The sequence below is a fragment of the Bos indicus x Bos taurus genome, chromosome 9, assembly GCF_003369695.1.
Source record: "Bos indicus x Bos taurus breed Angus x Brahman F1 hybrid chromosome 9, Bos_hybrid_MaternalHap_v2.0, whole genome shotgun sequence".
NCBI lineage: Eukaryota > Metazoa > Chordata > Mammalia > Artiodactyla > Bovidae > Bos > Bos indicus x Bos taurus.
In genome coordinates this window covers 19626174-19647021 of record NC_040084.1, presented here as the reverse complement: position 1 = coordinate 19647021, position 20848 = coordinate 19626174, and the positions used below count along the sequence as shown (strand labels likewise).

The following is a 20848-nucleotide window of genomic DNA, read 5'->3' as shown; positions in this document are numbered from 1 at the left end:
CACACACACACACATACACATGACTCACCACAGCTCTCCACAGTGAGAAAAATGAGATGAGCTTATTATTGCCCAGGGGAACAGAGGCTCTTTGAGTTTGGTTCAGTTCAGTTCAGTCGCTCAGCTGTGTCTGACTCTTTGCGATCCAATGGATTGCAGCACCCGAGGTTCCCTCAGATCAGATTAGATCAGATCAGTCGCTCAGTTGTGTCCGATTCTTCGAGACCCCATGAATCGCAGCATGCCAGGCCTCCCTGTCCAACACCAACTCCCGGAGTTCACTCAGACTCATGTCCATCGAGTCAGTGATGCCATCCAGCCATCTCATCCTCTGTTGTCCCCTTCTCCTCCTGCCCCCAATCCCTCCCAGCATCAGCGTCTTTTCCAATGAGTCAACTCTTCACATGAGGTGGCCAAAGTATGGAGTTTCAGCTTTAGCATTGTTCCTTCCAAAGAAATCCTAGGGCTGATCTCCTTCAGAATGGACTGGTTGGATCTCCTTGCAGTCCAAGGGACTCTCAAGAGTCTTCTCCAACACCACAGTTCAAAAGCATCAATTCTTTGGCGCTCAGCTTTCTTCACAGTCCAACTCTCATATCCATACATGACCACAGGAAAAACCATAGCCTTGACTAGACGGACCTTTGTTGGCAAAGTAATGTCTCTGCTTTTCAATATTCTATCTAGGTTGGTCATAACTTTCCTTCCAAGGAGTAAGCTTCTTTTAATTTCATGGCTGCAGTCACCCTCTGTAGTGATTTGGGAGCCCAGAAAAATAGAGTCTGACACTGTTTCCACTGTTTCCCCATCTATTTCCCATCAAGTGATGGGACCGGATGTCATGATCTTCGTTTTCTGAATGTTGAGCTTTAAGCCAACTTTTTCACTCTCCACTTTCACTTTCATCAAGAGGCTTTTTAGTTCCTCTTCACTTTCTGCCATGAGGGTGGTGCCATCTGCATATCTGAGGTTATTGAGATTTCTCCCGGCAATCTTGATTCCAGCTTGTGTTTCTTCCAGTCCAGCGTTTCTCATGATGTACTCTGCATATAAGTTAAATAAAGAGGGTGACAATATACAGCCTTGATGTACTCCTTTTGCTATTTGGAACAAGTCTGTTCTTCCATGTCCAGTTCTAACTGTTGCTTCCTGACCTGCATACAGATTTCTCAAGAGGCAGGTCAGGTGGTCTGGTATTCCCATCTCTAGAAGAATTTTCCACAGTTTATTGTGATCGACACAAAGGCTTTGGCATAGTCAATAAAGCAGAAATAGATGTTTTTCTGGAACTCTCTTGCTTTTTCCATGATCCAGCAGATGTTGGCAATTTGATCTTTGGTTCCTCTGCCTTTTCTAAAACCAGCTTGAACATCAGGAAGTTCACAGTTCACATATTGCTGAAGCCTGGCTTGGAGAATTTTGAGCATTACTTTACCAGCATGTGAGATGAGTGCAATTGTGCAGTAGTTTGAGCATTCTTTGGCATTGCCTTTCTTTGGGATTGGAATGAAAACTGACCTTTTCCAGTCCTGTGGCCACAGCTGAGTTTTCCAAATTTGCTGGCATATTGAGTGCAGCACTTTCACAGCACCATCTTTCAGGATTTGAAATAGCTCAACTGGAATTCCATCACCTCCACTAGCTTTGTTTGTAGTGATGCTTTCTAAGGCCCACTTGACTTCACATTCCATCACCAACTCCCAGAGGTTACTCAAACTCATGTCCATTGAGTTGGTGATGCCATCCAATCATCTAATCCTCTATGAACCCCGTCTACACCTGACTTCTATCATTCCCAGCATCAGGGGCTTTTCCAATGAGTCAGTTCTTCACAACAGGTGCCCAAAGTATTGGAGCTTCAGCTTCAGCAGCAGTCCTTCCAATGAATATTCAGGACTGAGTTCCTTTAGAATTGACTGGTTGGATCTCCTTGCAGTCCAAGGAACTCTCAAGAGTCTTCTCCAACACCACACTTCAAAAGCATCAATTCTTCGGTGCTCAGCTTTCTTTATAGTCCAACACTCATATCGATACATGACTACTGGAAAAACTGTAGCTTTGACTAGATGGACCTTTGTTGTCAAAATAATATCTCTATTTATTAATATGCTGTCCAGGTTGATCATAGCTTTTCTTCCCAGGAGCAAGTGTCTTTTAATTTCATGGTTGCAGTCACCATCTGCAGTGATTTTGGAGCCCAAGAAAATAAAGCCTGTCACTGTTTCCACTGTTTTCCCATCCATTTGCCATGAAGTGATGGGACCAGATGCCATGCTTTTTGTTTTTTGAACGTTGAGTTTTAAGTCAGCTTTTTCACTCTCCTCTTTCACTTTCATCAAGAGGCTCTTCAGCTCTTCTTCACTTTCTACCATAAGGGTGGTGTCATCTGCATATCTGAAGTTGTCGATATTTCTCTCAGCAATCTTGATTCCAGCTTGTGCTTCATCCAGCTTGGCATTTCCCATGATCTAGTTTCCCTGGTGACTCACACAGTAAAGTGTCTGCCTGCAGTGTGCGAGATCTGGGTTTGATCCCTGGGTCGGGAAGATCCCCTGGAGAAGGAAATGGCAACCCACTCCAGTACTCTTGCCTAGAAAATTCCATGGATGGAGATCCATGTCCACAAAGAGTCAGACATGACTGAGTGACTTCACTTTCTTTCTTCTTTCTTTCTACTCTGCCTATACTTTAAATAAGCAAGGTGACAGTATACAGCCTTGACGTATTCCTTTCCTAATTTGGAACCAGTTATTCCATGTTTGATTTTAACTGTTGCTTCTTGACCTGCATACAGATTTCTCACAAGGCAGGTAAGGTGGTCCGGTATTCCCATCTCTTGAAGAATTTTCCACAGTTCATCATGATCCACACCATCAAAGGCTGTGTGGATGAAGTGGAATTAGATGTTTTTCTGGAACTCTATTTTTTTTTCTATGATCCAACAGATGTTGTCAATATGATCTCTGAAAGATGAACACCCCAGGTGGGTAGGTGCCCAATATGCTACTAGAGAATAGGGAAGAAATAACTCCAGAAAGAATGAAGAGATGGAGCCAGAGCAAAAACAATGTGCAGTTGTGGATGTGACTGGTGATGGAAGTAAAATCCCATGCTGTAAAGAACAATATTGCATAGGAACCTGGAATGTTAGGTCCATGAATCAAGGTAAATTGGAAGTGGTCAAATAGGAGATGGCAAGAGTGAACATCAACATCTTAGGAATTAGTCAACTAAAATGAACTGTAATGGGCAAATTTAATTCAGATGACCATTAAGTGTATCTATGGGCAAGAATCCCTTAGAAGAAATGGAGTAGCCCTCATAGTCAACAAAAGAGTCCAAAATGCAGTACTTGGGTACAATCTCAAAAATGACAGAATGATCTCTGTTCGTTTCCAAGGCAAACCATTCAATAGCACAGTAATCCAAATCTATGCCCCAACCACTAATGCCAAAGAAGCTGAAGTTGAATGGTTCTTTGAAGACCTACAAGACCTTCTAGAACTAACACCAAAAGAAGATGTGCTTTTCATCATAGAGGAATGGAATGCAAAAGTAGGGAGTCAGGAGATACCTGGAGTATCAGGCAAGTTTGGCCTTGGAGTACAAAATGAAGCAGGGCAAAGGCTTAACAGAGTTTTGCCAAAAGAATACACTGGTCATAGCAAACACCCTCTTCCAACAACACAAGAGAAGACTCTACACATGGACATCACTAGATGGTCAATACCAAAATCAGATTGATTATTCTTTGCAGACAAAGATGGAGAAGCTCTATACAGTCAGCATAAACAAGACTGGGAGCTGACTGTGGCTCAGATCATGAATTCCTTATTGCAAAATTCAGACTTAAATTGAAGAAAGTAGGGGAAACCACTACACCAATCAGGTATGACCTAAATCAAATCCCTTATGATTATACAGTGGAAGTGACAAACATATTCAAGGGATTAGATCCAATAGACAGAGTGCCTGAAGAACTACGGACAGAGGTTTGTGACACTGTATAGGAGGCAGTGATCAAGACTATCCCCAAGAAAAAGAAATGCTAAAGGGCAAAATGGTTGTCTGAGGTTGTCTTACAAATAGCTGAGAAAAAAAAGAGAAGCAAAAGGCAAAGGAGAAAAGGAAAGATATACCCATCTGAATGCAGAGTTCCAAAGAATAACAAGGAGAGATAAGAAAGCCTTCCTCAGTGATCAATGCAAAGAAATAGAGGAAAACAATAGAATCGGAAAGACTAGAGATCTCTTCAAAAAAATCAGAGATTCCAAGGGAATATTTCATGCAAAGATGGGCACAGTAAAGGAGAGATACGGTATGGACCTAACAAAAGCAGAAGATATTAAGAAGAGGTGTCAAGAATACACAGAAGAACTGTACAAAAATCATCTTCACAACCCAGATAACCCTAATGGTGTGATCAATCACCTAGAGCCAGACATCCTGCAATGTGAAGTCACATGGCCTTTCAGAAGCATCACTATGGACAAACCTGTGGAAGTGATGGAATTCCAGTCGAGCTATTTCAAATCCTAAAAGCTGCTGCTGTGAAAGTGCTGCACTCAATATGCCAGCACATTTGGAAAACTCAGCAGTGGCCACAGGACTGGAAAAGGTCAGTTTTCATTCCAATCCCAAAGAAAGGCAATGTCAAAGAATGCTCAAACAGATTTGTGAAGGTCACTTGATAAAATGGCCAGCTCTTCCCAAAACCCCACAGGGAGGTTCACCAGGACATGTAGCAGCCCTGCACAGGGCTTCCCCCAGCTGCTCTCACGTGGATGGAAAAAGAGAGCAGAGGGCAGGTCGATGCTGCTAACATGAAAGAGACAAAAGAGTAAAAATGAAAAGGAGCCCAGACAGGTTGGGGACCATACAGAGAAGAGAAGAACAACCTCCCCCAAACATTTTGTAATTGAACTCCTCTGGGGGCAACAAGAGGATGTGTTACATCCACAAAATAAGAAATGGAGAGCTCTTGAAGTCGATATCTGAAAGCTGAAATGGAAAAAGTCAATAAAACTGCTAGGAGATAAACTTCAGGAAATAGACCAGGAAGTAAAACAACATGAAAACAACACCACCACCGTCACAACATCCACGACAAACCCAAGAGAGCTCCGAGGGGAAAACAGGAAAGAAACCGTAGGAAAGCCGGAGGGCCAAACTGGAAGGTAAATTTCAATAACTAGAACTGCTTAAAAAGAAGAGACAACATGGAAAAGAGGAAATGACATAAAGAAGTCTTGAGACCACTACTATATTTAAAATAGATAACCAGCAAGAAGGGCTTCCCTGGTGGCTCAGTGATAAAAAAAAAATCCACCTGCCAGTGCAGGAGACATAAGAGATGAGGGTTTGATCTCTGGGTCAGGATGATCCCCTGGAGGAGGGCGTAACAACCCACTCCAGTATTCTTGTCTGGAGAATCCCATAGACGGGGAGACTGGTGGGCTACAGTCCATAGGGTCTCAAAGAGTCGGACACAACTGAAGTAACTTAGCCCACAAATGTGCTGCTACTGCTAAGTCGCTTCAGTCGTGTCCGACTCTGTGCGACCCCATAGACGGCAGCCCACCAGGCTTCCCCATCCCTGGGATTCTCCAGGCAAGAACATTGGAGTGGGTTGCAACAGTCCTAAAAATTCTGTATAAGTCAGAATTTTCCCAATATCTCAATATGTAAAAAAATTTTTTTCTCAGTACTATTTCTGGACCATATATTTGGGCCAGGAGGAGCTCTAGGCCTTAAACTCTAAGATCTCAACAAGCAAATACCTGTTAAAAACATTGGAGGACTTCCCTGGTGGTCCAGAGGTTAAGACTTGCCTTCCAATGCAGGACGTGTGGATTCAATCCCTGGCTGAGGAGCAAAGATCCCACATGCCTTGTGGCTAAAAACACCCCCACCAAAACATAAAACAGAAGCAATATTGAAACAAATTCAATAATGACTTTTAAAATAGTCCACATCAGAAAAATTATTAAAAAAAAAAAAAGATTGGATTCCCAGAGGATTTGTTGCCCTAAAATATTCCTGTCCATAATTAAACACAGAAGCCAAATCACCAAAATAAGGTTACTGGACAATGGTGGCATTGAAACACTACGCGGAAACCCAGGAGGACTGCACGTAAGCAGCTCAGGAAGCCCCCAGCCACTGTCTTAGCACTGGGAATGCACAGAGGGCAAAACAGGTCCTTTCCTCACAGACCTCATGTTCTAGGAGGGGAGACGCTAAACAAGCAAACATGTTTCCCTTACCTGGTTTGTTTATTTCACAAACATATAACATGGCTGTGTGCCACATTCTGCTCCAAGGACTTTAAAGAGTAACTTAGTTAGTCCTCCCAACAGTCCCATAAAGCAGGCATGTTAACATCTCCAGGGCTTCCTCGGTGGCTCAGTGGTAAAGAATCTGCCTGCAGTGCAGGAGACACGAGTTCGATCCCTGGGTGGGGATGATCCCCTGGAGAAGGAAATAGCAACCCGGTCCAATATTCTTGCCTGAGAATTCCATGGACAAAGGAGCCTGGCGGACAGCAGTCTGTGGGGTCGCAAAGAGTCGGGACTAAACAACGACAGCAAATTAACATCTCCATTTTTCAGAAGTAGAAACTGAGGCAGAGAAAAATAAGTCCCTTGTCCAAGGTTCCACAGCTGGTAAGTCACAGGTGGAGGCTGCACACAAAGGCTGCCACCTTCCCAGCCACTGGTCTGCTCTCCCGGGACAGATCAAGGAGCTGGAGAGTCTTGTGGGGCATGGGCTGCTTTCAGCACGAGTGTTGGGGCAATACGTCTGAATGGCTCTCCATGGGCTTTGGAGCTCAAGGTTCTCTGCAAATTCTCATGGTCAAGGGGAGTCTTTTCTTACTTTCCACCCTCATGATTAATTTCAAAAGGAATAGGAAGTTTCTTGTTTAACAAGTGATGTCAGACTCCTTAAATTATTCAAGGTCACAGTTGCCAGGAGCCGTGTCCACAATCCCCTTGCCAGCAATGGTTACCCTGGTTTCTTGGGAATTTTTTTCCCCTCTCATGACTATAAATTAGATTCCACCAATGCAATTAACTTTTGCCCCATTTCATACATGTGATAACACATTTTTGCTTCATTTTCTGGTGTGAATGGTTTAGCAGTATGTGACTATTTCTATGCTTATATTCACACACACTCTTTGGATGTTTTTATAGTTGCTATTAAACATCGAATCTGTAGGACCCCAGGAAAATATCCTAGGCATTATCTACCCAGATAGATTACCCCAAGGTTTCATCTTCCCTTTACTTTGGCCTTTAGCAAGGGAGTTATGGCTCAGACGGTAAAGCGTCTGTCTGCAATGCAGGAGACCCGGGTTCAATCCCTGGGTTGGGAAGATCCCCTGGAGAAGGAAATGGCAGCCCACTCCAGTATTCTTGCCTGGAAAATCTCATGGACCTCGGAGCCTGGTAGGCTACCGTCCATGGGGTCGCAAAGAGTCGGACACAAGTGAGCGACTTCACTTTACTTTGGCCTTTACAGTTCATCTGTCAGTGTTCTTATGATGCTTGCTGCTGCTGCTGCTACGTCACTTTAGTCGTGTCCGACTCTGTGCGAACCCATAGACGGCAGCCCACCAGGCTCCTCCGTCCCTGGGATTCTCCAGGCAAGAACACTGGAGTGGGTTGCCATTTCCTTCTCCAATGCATGAAAGTGAAAAGTGAAAGTGAAGTCGCTCAGTCGTGTCCGACTCTAGCGACCCCATGGCCTGCAGCCTACCAGGCTCTTCTGTCCATGGAATTTTCCAGGCAAGAGTACTGGAGTGGGGTGCCATTGCCTTCTTCCTTATGATGCTTACCAGTGTCTAAATCTTTATTTATATAGCTTGGTAAAGAAATTGAAGAATGAAAGTCCCCAACGTGTCCTCAGTCTTCCTGTGCTCTCTTCAATTATTTTTTTAGAATTAATTTTTATTGGAGTATACTTGATTAACAGTATTGTGTGTCAGATGTACAGCAAAGTGAATCAGTTCTGCATATACATATACCCAAAGAACTGAATAGAGTTCCCTACGCTATACAGTGTGTCCCTATTGGTTATCTATTTTAAATATGTGTGCGTGTATGCTCAGTCGCTTTGTGTCTGACTCTGCGACCCTGTGGACTATAGCCCACAAGGCTCCTCTGTCTGTGGGATTTTCCAGGCAAGAATACTGGAGTGGGTTGCCATGCCCTCTTCTTGGGGATCTTCCCAACCCAGGGATCGAAACCACATCTCTTGCATTGCAGGTGGATCCTTTACAACGAGTCACCAGGAAAGCCCCTATTTTATATACGCTTGTGTGCTAAGTTGCTCCAGTTGTGTCTGACTCTTTGGGACACTGTGGACTGTGTACATTTTATATACAGTAGTGTGTATATGTCAGTCTCAATCTCTCAATTTATGCCTTACCCCCTTTCCTCCTGGTAACAGGAGAATCTTAAAATTAAACGTATGGTGAGAGCCTTTCTTGGCAATGGCATTAGCACAGCTATGGAAGCTGGGAGCCCCAGGTAAACTTATCTTTTCACTGTTAAATGCCATACATTTTCATTAGGTGGTCAATAGAAATGATATGATTGCTCAGAAGCTCAACCCTGATATTTAAATTTCCTGTTCTTGACCTCAATGCGGGCGTATATCAGAGCCGTGGAGTGTGGTGACATTTATGACACTGCAGCTCTGCTCTGTGATTAGACACTGGTAATTCAGAGGTTAGCCTATGGGCCAGGGGTGATGCCAGCATCTTCTAAGTGGCATCGTGGTCATTGCAAAGCTTGCAATAAGAATAACAAATAATATCTGGTTTTGCAAACTGCACCTCCATTCTCTGTAGCATCACGTAAGTCGGTAGTTTGGGAGGAAGGTCTAGTCTGTGTCAGGCCCCCAACCCACGGGTGGGAGGAGGGGAGGATGAAGAAATAAAGAATCGGAGGAGGTAACGGAAAAAGATCGGAGAAGACAATGGCATCCCACTCCAGTACTCTTGCCTGGAAAATTCCGTGGACGGCAGAGCCTGGTAGGCTGCAGTCCATGGGGTCGCTAAGAGTCAGACACGACTGAGCGGCTTCTCTTTCACTTTTCACTTTCACGCATTGGAGAAGGAAATGGCAACCCACTCCAGTACTCTTGCCTGGAGAATCCCAGGGACGGGGGAGCCTTGTGGGCTTCCATTTATGGCACGCACAGAGTCGGACACGACTGAAGCGACTTAGCAGCAGCAGCAGCAACGGAAAAAGATAAAAGTCACAGAAACTAGGTGTGTTCATCCGAGTTCTCCACAAAGGGTTAAATTCGGTCTGGTAAAAAGAGCAATTTGTGAACTTCATCTTATTTAAGTTTTCAGTCAGTTGATAAAAGTCGACTTCAGGACTTCCCTGTTGGTCCGGTGGTTAAGACTCCACGCTTCCCTCTGTATCCGGTGCAGGTTCTATCCCTGGTCAGGGAACAGAGATCGCACATGCCTTGCAGCATGGTCAAAAATATGCATAAATAAATAAAAATTAAAAGGTTAAAAAAAGACCCTTGACTTTATAGCCTTCAGGTCAAGGTATATCTATGTTTTTTAATCCCAAATTCCAAACAAAGGAGAGACCAACCAATTCAGAGTCTCAAGTGGGAGGTATACTTTACCGTGAAGCTGTAAAGTTTTCTCAGAACTGCAAGAAAAGTGATTTATCCCAAGGACGTTTGGGATAGCTGAGTTCCAGTACCACTGCATCCTGTTTCTGAACATTTGGATCCAGACAAACCCCGTCATCTTGAGACAGTTCTTACCTTTAGCAAATGTATCAACTAGTGAACCATCAGGCAAGAGCCACAGCCGATCTTTGAACTGCCAGGAGGGACCCTGAACCCAAAGTGCTACAGCCTGGCCCCTCTACTCCTAAGACCTGCACTTACAGGGCTGGTTACCACTCCATGAAGAGCTCAGTCACTGTCATGCCCTCTGACTGTATCTGCTCTTTCTTGCTCTGAATTACAGTTTCATTTTCTCAATGGCAGCCTTGCTTTTGCTTTTCATCAGATGGGACAAATTCCAGATCCTGTAGAAAGTCTTTTGCATTAAGCAAGGTCTTCAGTGAGACGTAGCTGGCTGAGTTAGGATGACAGGTGCACGAGATCCTTTCTTCTGGTCTGGGGGAAGTCTGGCTTGAGCACTTGGCCTCAGAGTTGACCATGGTCAGGAATCTGAGTCTTATGGGCAGAGGCATCCTGCTTTGTTACAGGTTTTCTGTGGTCTCCTGGGAGTGGTGGTGTGGAGTCAGTTTTGAAGCCTTCTTTTTCTTCTTCTCTGACTCCTTCCTAGTTGTATATGTTGCAGGCAGCTGGGAAATGTTACTTGGTAACACAGGATCCACAGATATTTGGACTAGTTAACTCTTCAGGTACATTTCAGTCTTCTCTGGCCTTTACAGATGGAAGAATTGGAGAGAGATTCTTGCAAACAGTTGATTGTGCTTCGGATTCTCCTTTCTCCCCTGGTAACAAGATCTTGAGTCACAGTTAACTTTAGCATCCCACAAACACCTCTGTTTTAGGCCAGTTATATCATCATCTAGATCGATTTTCTTCTTTTTTATAATTTTATTTGTCTATTTATTTGTTTTTGATGTGCTGCGTCTTCCTTGCTGCACAGGCTTTTTCTCTAGCTTCGGCCAGGGGGCTGCTCTCTAGTTGCAGTGGGAGGGCTTCTCATTGCAGTGGCTTCTCATGCTGCAGAGCACAGGCTCTGGGCTATGGGGCTTCAGCAGTTGCCGCACGTGGGCTCAATAGTTGTGGCCCACAGGATTGGTTTTTCCGAGGTATGTGGGATCTTCTCGGATCAGGGATTGAACTCATGTCTCCTGCATTGGTAGGCAGATTCTTTACCCCTGAGCCACCAGGAAGGCCCCTAGATCAGTCTTGATTGGAGATCTTTTCTTAGCCTTAATTTTGACTTTGAAGTAATATTTTCCACAGGCTTAGCTTTGGATAAAAACCTAACCTGTTCTGATTCTACAATTCATACACTGGACCCATCTCATGTACCCATTTTTTTTTTAAGGGTGAGAAAAATGATTGCTTGGATTACAATGTTTTTAAATTGAAGTATGGTTGATTTACAAATATTGTGTTAGTTTCAGGTATACAGTGAAGTGACTCAGTTATATATATGGATAACTGAATATATACATTCTTTTTCAGATTCTTTTCCCTTTTAGGTTATTACAAGATATTGAGTAGAGTTCCTTGTGCTATACAGTAGGTCCTTGTTGGTTATGTTTTATATATAGTAGTGTGTATCTGTTTGGAGAAGGTGATGGCACCCCACTCCAGTACTCTTGCCTGGAAAATCCCATGGATGGAGGAGCCTGGTGGGCTGCAGTCCATGGGGTTGTGAAGAGTCGGACACGACTGAGCAACTTCACTTTCACTTTTCACTTTCATGCATTGGAGGAGGAAATGGCAACCCACTCCAGTGTTCTTGCCTGGAGAATCCCAGGGAGTGGAGAGCCTGGTGGGCTTTCGTCTATGGGGTTGCACAGAGTCAGACACTACTGACATGACTTAGCAGCAGCAGCAGTGTGTATCTGTTAATCCCAAACTCCAATTTGACCCTCTGCCCTCCCTTTCCCTTTTGGTAACCATAAGTTTGTTTTCTATGTCTGTGGGTTTCTCCCTGTTTTGTAAATAAGTTCATTTGTATCTTTTTTTGAAGATTCTACATATAAGTGATATCACATGATATTTGTCTTTCCCTGTCTGACTTGTTTCACTTAGTATGGTAATCTCTAGGTCCACCCATGGAATGGCATGATTTCATTCTTTTTTTCTGTGGGTTGATCTCTATGAAGACGACACATTCTTCATCTTCAATTCATAGCTCCTTTGCTTGTGCTGAAACCTTATTTGCTACTCAAGTAACTTGAGCAGATCTCCAAAGACTTATTTCTAGGGGGCACTTGTGCCTACATTCACCAGTGTTTCACCATGTTTCATCCATGTTTCACCATGGATATCCAAGTTCATTTTCCAATCGGATTTTCTAACCACAGCAGTGTTTTCGGTGGCTGCATTAGGACACAAACAGCAAGATGAGGGGAGCGCACATTGTAAAGTGGAAATAAGATAGGATCCAGTGTGTGGGATTCTCTGGGTTGGTTTCCTTTCCAGTCTCCCAAGCCACACAGTTGGTGTCGGTATTCTTGGGCTGCTAGAAGGCCTGCCAGTCGCTTTGTCTGCCTCCAGTGTCCCTTCCTGGGTGTTCTACTATTGCAGAAGGCTGAGCACATGTGTATCCCGCAGTCACCGGCACTTCAATGAAGCAGCAGCACTAACAGTTGTCTGCGCCCATGATGGCAGCTGGGGCTCCCAGCACCCCACACTGTGAGATAATCGTACTGGGCCCTCTCGCCCTTGATGTCTTTTGTACAGGAGCAGTGTCCAAAGTGCCTAACTGCCGTCATAATCACCTTCATTAAGAGGGCTTCTCCAAAGATTTCACACATTGTCAGTCTACAATTGGCCTCTGGATTACCTGCTCACATTCACCCAAACCGGCTTCTCTCACAATCTTGCCCATCTTAATGAAGACAGTTAGCCCTCTAAACTTGGAGTTTGCCTCTGTGGATGTAAGCAGCTACAGATTGAAAGTATTCAGAAAAAAAAAATCCAGAAAGTTCCAAAAAGCAAAACTTGAATTTGTCACACTCTGGTAACTACTTGCATAGCATTTACATTATATTAAGTATTTCAAGTAACCTAGAGATGTTTTAAAGTATACAGAAGGATGTGTGTAGCTTAAATGCAAATAGTATGCTGTTTTACATGAGGAATTTGAGCATCCTTGGATTTTGGTATTCAGAGGGTGGGGGTCGGGGAGCTGGAACTGATCCCCCCAAATGAGAATAACTGTAGTCCTGCTCGGGTGATGAGGCGCTTTACCAGAGTTATCCTTCATTTTTCTCTTTTTCCCATCCTGTATCCAACCCAGCCAGAAATCCTTTCTGGTCCAAACCAGTCATCTCTGGGGAGGATTTCTGTAATCTTATGTGATTTTCCCATTTGTATTTCTAGTGTCCCTCCCAGACTCAACACACACATGGTTTAGTGTGTGTGTTAAACTACAGCCAGAGGATCCTTTTAAAAGGCAATGTGGATTCTGATACTCTTTTGTGACAACACTCTAAATGCACTGACCAATCCAAAGTCCTCCCTAGGGTCTCCATGCCCCACATGCTTGTTCCCCTGGGTGTCTCTCTGACACAATTCACACACTCAACTCCTCGCTCACTCTGCTTGACACACTGCCTGGTCCTCGCACATCCCCTGCCTGCATCTGCCCTTGTACAAGCCTGCCCTGGATCCCTTGCACCTGCTCTTCCCACTGCCTGGAGCTTCTGCCTCTAGACAGCCCAAGGCTGGCCCCTCAATTCACTCCCTTCTCTCCTATAGAGAGCTCTACCTGGAATGTCACTCCCATCACCTCATCCTTGTCTTTTATCATAGCATTTATGGTGATCCAGTTTCATATTATGTATTTTTATTCATTTATTTATTGCCTCTGCCTAATAAACTAGGACCCATGAGAGCAGGAGCTGTTTTGTTGTCTGCAGGATCACCACACTGAGACAATGCTTGGCATCTAATATGTGCTTCATATGTATTTGCTGAAGAAATGGCAAAGTGGAACTTAAGACAAACTGTCCTGATTTCTCTGCTTTGTTTTACCCAAGGACAATTCTGCCAAAGGTAAGGATAATCCAGTGCGCAAATAACGTGGAGGTCCATTATCAGAAATTGACTGTAATTTGGACTCAAGTCCTGTTGCGTCCCTCTGTGGCTCCCTGTTCAGTTCAGATCAGTCGCTCAGTCGTGTCCGACTCTTTGCGACCCCATGAATTGCATCACGCTGGGCCTCCCTGTCCATCACCAACTCCCAGAGTTCACCCAAACTCATGTGCATTGAATCGGTGATGCCATCCAGCCATCTCATCCTCTGTTGTCCCCTTCTCCTCCTGCACCCAACCCCTCCCAGCATCAGGGTTTTTTCCAATGAGTCAATTCTTTGCATGAGTTGTTGTAATAACATTTTATAATAGTCTGCCAGGTGAAACTTTAAACTCTAAATTCTTTCCCTCTAGAGTCTCGGAGTAACAGTCCCAGGCCTGGGCATGCAGAGGATGTGCAGGAGGTGATTTACTGGAATGGCATATATGCCTGGGACTGGCACAGTGATGTCAATGTCATATTTGCTAAATTATGTTGCTAATGAGGGCTTTCCAGGGAGTCTCAATGACAGACTCCTCATTTACTTCCAGAGCTGCAAACTCAACTCCAACAGCCCCTGAAACAAGCTTGGCAACATAAAGGCATAAATCCCTCTTCCACTGAGCAAAGAAATTATGTCATGACTCATGTTTACCCCGTGTAATAGCAAATGAAGGTGAGCATTTATTATTTACTTACTTGGGTTCTTTCAGGTTTTTAAATCATTCTAGTTGGACTATAAAGCTTTATCAACTGTCTTAGACTGACCTACATAGCAGAGTGGAGGAATTTTTTAGTGGCAGTTAGAAAGCTTAGATTTGTTAGCGACGTGTAAACTTGTGGAAGCAGCTTGTCTCCCTTCTGTCCCTTTTTATAATGGAGGATAATATCGTTGAAAACTTCCCCAAATCCCATTTTCAGGAAATAACAAGTCTCATCAGCTTCCCCTTCTACAGCAAAAGAAACAGACAACTCAAAATATAAATAGAAAATATATTTATGGAATAAGATTTGTCTGTGTACAAATGTACAAATGTATGTGTAAAGAGTATGTGTCTCTCAAATTGTTTGTCAGTATTTGTAAGTTTCCTGCATTTCTTCATGCATCTAACACATAAATATTTATTGAGCATCTATTATGTTCCACTTCCTTTGCTAAATAGAGCCAGGGCTAAGCCATGCAGAGGACAGGTAGGAATGTACACATGCATTGCTTTTATCAATTAAGTTACAAGAATATGTTTTCTCTGACAAAAATCTGCTTGAGTTTGATAAAAGTTTGAGGGGAAGATAGAAGGGGTTATCAATATTTCAAGAAAAGTCTTATAAACCAACAACTGTAACAAACTGGATAGTTGTGTTGTATCTACATGACCACTGCAGAATCAGATGGCAGAAGTTCAGAAAATATTTGCAGCTTTTGAAACTAGTCTCTGATACTCCTCTTAATAGCATTTATTTCGTATCTGTGGTTTGTTTTGTAAATCTCTTCCGGAGGTTCTAGGGACCTACTGACCTCCCCATTGCCAGAGCTTCCAGTACCCAGAGCAGGGCCTAGCAGCTCAGGAATGATGAGGTCGAAGGTCCCATGCCTTCTGGAGGAAATGTTTACCATGCTTGTTTGGAAAGCAATTTGTAAGTATGCATTCTCCACCTCACATGACATTTGTGGAAAAACTTCAGACTTGGCCTTAAAAAAAAGGAAAAGAATTTGAAAAAGAACAGACACGTGTATCTGAACATGTATTTGAAAAGACACCAAATCACTTTGCTGTACATGTGAAATGAACACATTGTTAATCAACTATGTGTGTGTGTGTGTGTTAGTTGCTCAGTCATGTCCAACTCTTTGTAACCCCATGGATTGTAGCCCGCCAGGCTCCTCTGTCCATGGAATTCTCCAGGCAAGAATACTGGAGTGGGTTGCCATTCCCTTCTCCAGGGGATCTTCCCAACCTAGGGATCAAACCCAGGCCACCTACATTGCAGGCAGGTTCTTTACCATCTGAGCCACATAATCAACTATACTCCAATATAAAATTTAAAAAATAATAAAAACAAAGATATTGATCAAGAACCTCCAATTCCCCTTTCTGTATCTTTTTCCTTCTTAAAGATACCTCCTAAGTTTCCTGGAACTTCATGTGCTTTGTCCACAGGCAAATCTGTTTCTAGGAGGTGATCTGGCTAGAGTCAGTCACACCAAAGTTCAAATGTCTGATGTGACTTTCTCCTTTTCCATAGACATTTACACTAACAAGACTCATCACTTCAGTCAAGTAGAATCATGTCTGAACTTCTTCCTTTACCACCTATTAATTGGAGATTTAGAGTGACTTTCAGCTCTGGTGTTCTGTGGTTCAACATGAAGCGGGCAGGCAGGAGGGAACATTGCAGGTAAAATTCTTTGTGGAAGACCCTGTTCTCAATTAGGGTGATTTTCCTTAGAAGTATTTCCTTAAAGTAGACTTCCCAGTTGGCTCTAGTGGTAAAGAACCCGCCTACCCATGCAGGAGACCTAAGAGAGGTGGGTGCCATCCCTGCGTGGGGAACATCCCCTGGAGAAGGAAACAGCAACCCACTCCAGTATTCTTGCATGGAGAATCCCATGGACAGAGGATGGTCCATAGGTCGCAAATAGTCAGACACAACTAAATCGACTTAGCCTGCATGTATCCTTACAAATAACAAAACACCTAACCACAGTTTAACCAGTAAAGTTACTTAATTACTCATGTAACAGGAAGTCTAGGGGTGGGAGTTTCAGGAGAGTGTCAGCAGTTCAGTACAGTTGGGCTACTGCTTCAGTCCCTCTGATGGGCTTGTCTTCCCATTGTGGTTCCCAAAGGTACCACATGGCTCCAGGCATCATATCCTCACAAAAGTGTTCAAAGAAGGAAGTCGAGGGGAGGGCAAAAGGGTGGACTCATGGGCCCTTCCCCTTCTGTCTGTGAGGAAACTCTCTGAGTCCCCAGCAGGTCCTCTGGAATCACATTGGCCAAGACTGGGTCATTCTGCCACCTCTAGGGGCAAAGAATTGATAGAGATCAATCTTCAGTTATGGGCTTCTCAGGTGGCGCTAGTGGTAAAGAACATGGCTGCCAATGCAGGAGACATAATAGACTCGGGTTCCATCCCTGGGTCAGAAAGATCCCCTGTAGGAGGGCTTGGCCACCCACTCCAGCATTTCTGCCAGGAGAATCCCATGGACAGAAGAGCCTGATGGGCTACAGTCCATGGAGTCACAAAGAGTCAGACAAAACTGAAGCAACTTAGCATGCATGCACACCAATCCTGAATTATATTCTAGGGTTAGGCATACTGAAAACTGATCAAAACAGAGTTATTGCTATCAAGGGAGCAAGGGAAAGTGCTGCGGGAAGGCAGTCTAGCCTGGAGGGTGTCCACCACAATCTTGCAACCACATCACCAAGGAGCTCTTCTGAGCAGGTCTATGGCCAGGCTGGAAAATAGGTGAGTCAGACACCTGGACTCTCTCTAATCCCCACAGTCTCCTTTCTTGCAAATGTTCAGGTTAAGAGGGGAGGAGGCTGTGACAGAGAACGGATTGCTGTCGTTGTTCAGTCAGTCGTGTCTGACTCTTTGCGATCCCACGAACTGCAGCACGCCAGGCTTCCCTGCCCTTCACTATCTCCTGGAGTTTGCTCAACGCATGTCCATTGAGTCAATGATGCCATCCAACTATCTCATCCTCTGTTACTCCTTCTCCTCCTGCCTTCAATATTTCCCAGCATCATGGTCTTTTCCAGTGAGTCAGTTCTTCGCATCAGATGGCCAAAGTATTGCAGCTTCAGCTTCAGCATCAGTCCTTCCAATGAATATTCAGGGTTTATTTCCTTTAGGATTGACTGGTGTGATCTCCTTGCTGTCCAAAGGACTCTCAAGAGTCTTCTCCAGCACCATAGTTTGAAAGCATCAAACTTTTAGGCGATGTTCTAAATTAAAAGAGAAGCGAGATGTTGTAGCACTGTGCTCAACTTGCACATATAAGAACTTGCCTGTTCTTATATTTTCTCATATTTTTAGTTCTTTAACTTGAATTTATTCTGCTAAACATCTTCTTTAATCAAATCTGCAAACTTGCTAGAAAAAGCAATAGAGCTTTTTTTTTTTTTTTGGTGAAGCTATCCTCTCTCACTGAAATGGTCCAAAGATGATTATATTCAGTTTTATTTTCAAAATCTCCACTTACCAAAGGCTAGCATGCTAAGAAAACAGATGGTTTGATCTAAAGCTTCTTTTGTTGGAGGCAGGCTAATGTTTTAAACATCATGCCAAGATTTGAGTTGAAATTTTAAAATTGTTGTTTTCCCAGATTAAGCTTGGGACACTATCAAAATTCTTAGACAGTCTTCATGAGGGGAAAGCAAAGTTTGTGCATGAGGGCCAATTTAAGAAAAATAAAAATGTTTAAAAAACACATATTTCCCAATCAAAATGAAAGTAGTTTTATTGATCCCCATGGAGGAAAAAGTCTCTTTTTTAGGACATATGGTACCTATTGCATTCAATAGGAGAATATCAGTTTACAAGTTCTTCCTTTTTTATAAAACAATTTAAGAAAATATTTTTATTATTTACAGTTGTGATTTCCCTTATTTTCCAGCTGCTAAAATATTTATATATTAGCATCACCATAAAGGAGCAAACTTAGATTCATCTTTCTAATCCTTCATCTTTTATAATTGGATAGAGTTTGAGTTCATGAAATCTGCTTATGCACATCATTTTGTGTTACCTTTTAATTCACCTGTCAAAAATATTTTTTCCCATTTACAGATAAGAAAACTGAGATTCAAAAATATAAATAATTTTCCTAAGGTCACAGAATGTTAATGATGTAGTTAAGGCTAAAAATGAGATTGTCATACCCATTGCAACTCTTACTAGTGTCTATCCTATGTCAAGCCCCATTTGACACTGGAAATAAGAAAACAGTAGTAATCAGATCTAACATGTACTGGATGCCAGGCACTGTCCTAAATATTTACATGCATTCCTTCATTTAATCCTCACAAAAACTCTATGAAGTAGGAATTCTTGAATTTCCCACTTTGCAGATGTGGAAACTGAGGTCTAGCGTCTGGGATAAGGTCATATTGCTAGAAATGGGGGCTTGTTGGCTCCTGACCATGTAACAAACACAGACCTGTCTGTGCACAGGTTACGGGAGCTGGTCACAGGTAGGGGCTGGAGCCATGACTGGCTGCCGTGATAGACAGCTGCTCTTTGCACCATCGCTGCATTTTTTTTCATGACTCTCAAGTTGCCATGGTGCAAACCCGACTCAAAGAAGCTGATGCGAAAAGGATGTCTCTGATTCATAGAATCTAGGTGAGGGCTGAACAGCCAGACCACCCACCACGAGAAGGACAACGATGCCGCCGGTCTCAGGCGCCACTGGAACCAGGAACCTCGGTGCTCACTGAGTGTTTGTCATCTCTTGGCTTTGTTTCCTTGTGCCCCGGCTCCATTCTTTTTGCACTACCAATGGTTTTTATCAAATGGTAGGAACCCTAGTCACCAATAGTTTACAAAATTCATCATTTGACTTTCGCTAACAGAGAAGGTCTGACTCTCTTGGGTCTAGTTGGAAAAAAATTCCACTGAAGAGCTCTGATTGGCCTGGCTTATATAAGAAGCCACCCCTGGACCGATCAAATGGAGCTAAGGAGACACATCACATAAGAACATGTAAGAACTAACATGTGTTGTTGTTTTTGTTATTCAGTTGCTCAGTTGTGTCTGATTCTTTGTGACCCCATGGACTGTAGTATGGCAGGCTTCTCTGTCCTTCACTGTCTCCCAGAGTTTGCTCAAACTCATGTCCTTTGAGTCAATGATGCCATCCAACCATTTCATCTTCCGTTGCCCTCTTCTCCTCCTTAATCTCTCCCAGTATCAAGGTCTTTTCCAATGGGCTGGCTCTTCGAATCAAGTGGCCAAAGTACTGAAGCTTCAGCATCAGTCCTTCCAATGAGTATTGAGGGTTGTGCAGTTTGTGCATTTCACAAAATGCCTACCTAAAGGATGTGTGGGATTGAAATCAAGCCAATACTCTGCTCACCAAGCCATGCAGCCTGGAGAAGAGATCTTCCCAGAGGCAGGGTTACCCTATATTTCTCTCAGACACTGGGACTTACCAAGCTGGGCACCCATTGGGTTGGGTCTTTATTTTTTTTAATTGAGCTATAATTGACATATATCATTATGTTAGTTTCAGGTGTAAAATGTAAGGATGTGATACTTACATATCTTGTGAAATGACACCACAATAAGTCTAGTTAATGTCTGCCATAGCTATAAATTTTTTTTCTTGTGATGAGGACTTTTAAGATCTACTCTCTTGGCAACTTCAAATATGCACCATATCAACTATAGTCACCATACTGTACATTACATTCCCTGGACTGACTTACTTTACAACTGGAAGTCTGTACCTTAAAATCCCTTCACCCATTTCAATCTCCCCCACACCCCCCATCCCAGCAACCATCAATATGTTCTCTATGGATGAGCCCTTCTGCCTTTTTTTCACACAAAGGCATTGATTAGGTTTGCGGTTGCCCTTTGTAAAACATGACCGCTCCCAAGGAAATATTGTATTTGTAGATGGAGGAAGAAAAAGCAAGTATTAATTTCAGGACAGAGGAGATATTCAACAGGACAATGAGTGTAAAACTATTTCTATTTCATGTAAATTAAAAAAAAAGCAATTCCACAATTAAGTCATGAAAAAAGATGATAAATAGAGTCTATGATGTGAGCAAAACCCAACTGCCCCTTCAAGGCCTAACAGATCTTGGGGAGTGTCTTGTTACTTTTCTAGGCAAATACATGTCCTCTCTTTGAGAATTCAGAACCTCTCTTGCAATGGATTTCAATTAAACAATTTCATGGTTTTTATATGAAAAGACAGTCTGACATTTCATAGAGATGCCTATTAATCTGATGGTCTCTGCTAGCAAAGTGCTACAGAAAGCAGCTCTGGTTACATTAAAATGGTATTTTAATGCTAGGTTTGTGAAGCTGTAAAAGCTTAATTTTCAATTTT

The 20848-nt window shown here is 43.2% G+C and overlaps 1 pseudogene; it reads right to left on the bottom strand.

The window, feature by feature from the left end:
* Positions 1 to 9624: 9624 nt before the first annotated feature.
* LOC113898883 lies at positions 9625 to 15388 on the bottom strand (annotated as a pseudogene).
* Positions 15389 to 20848: the final 5460 nt, after the last annotated feature.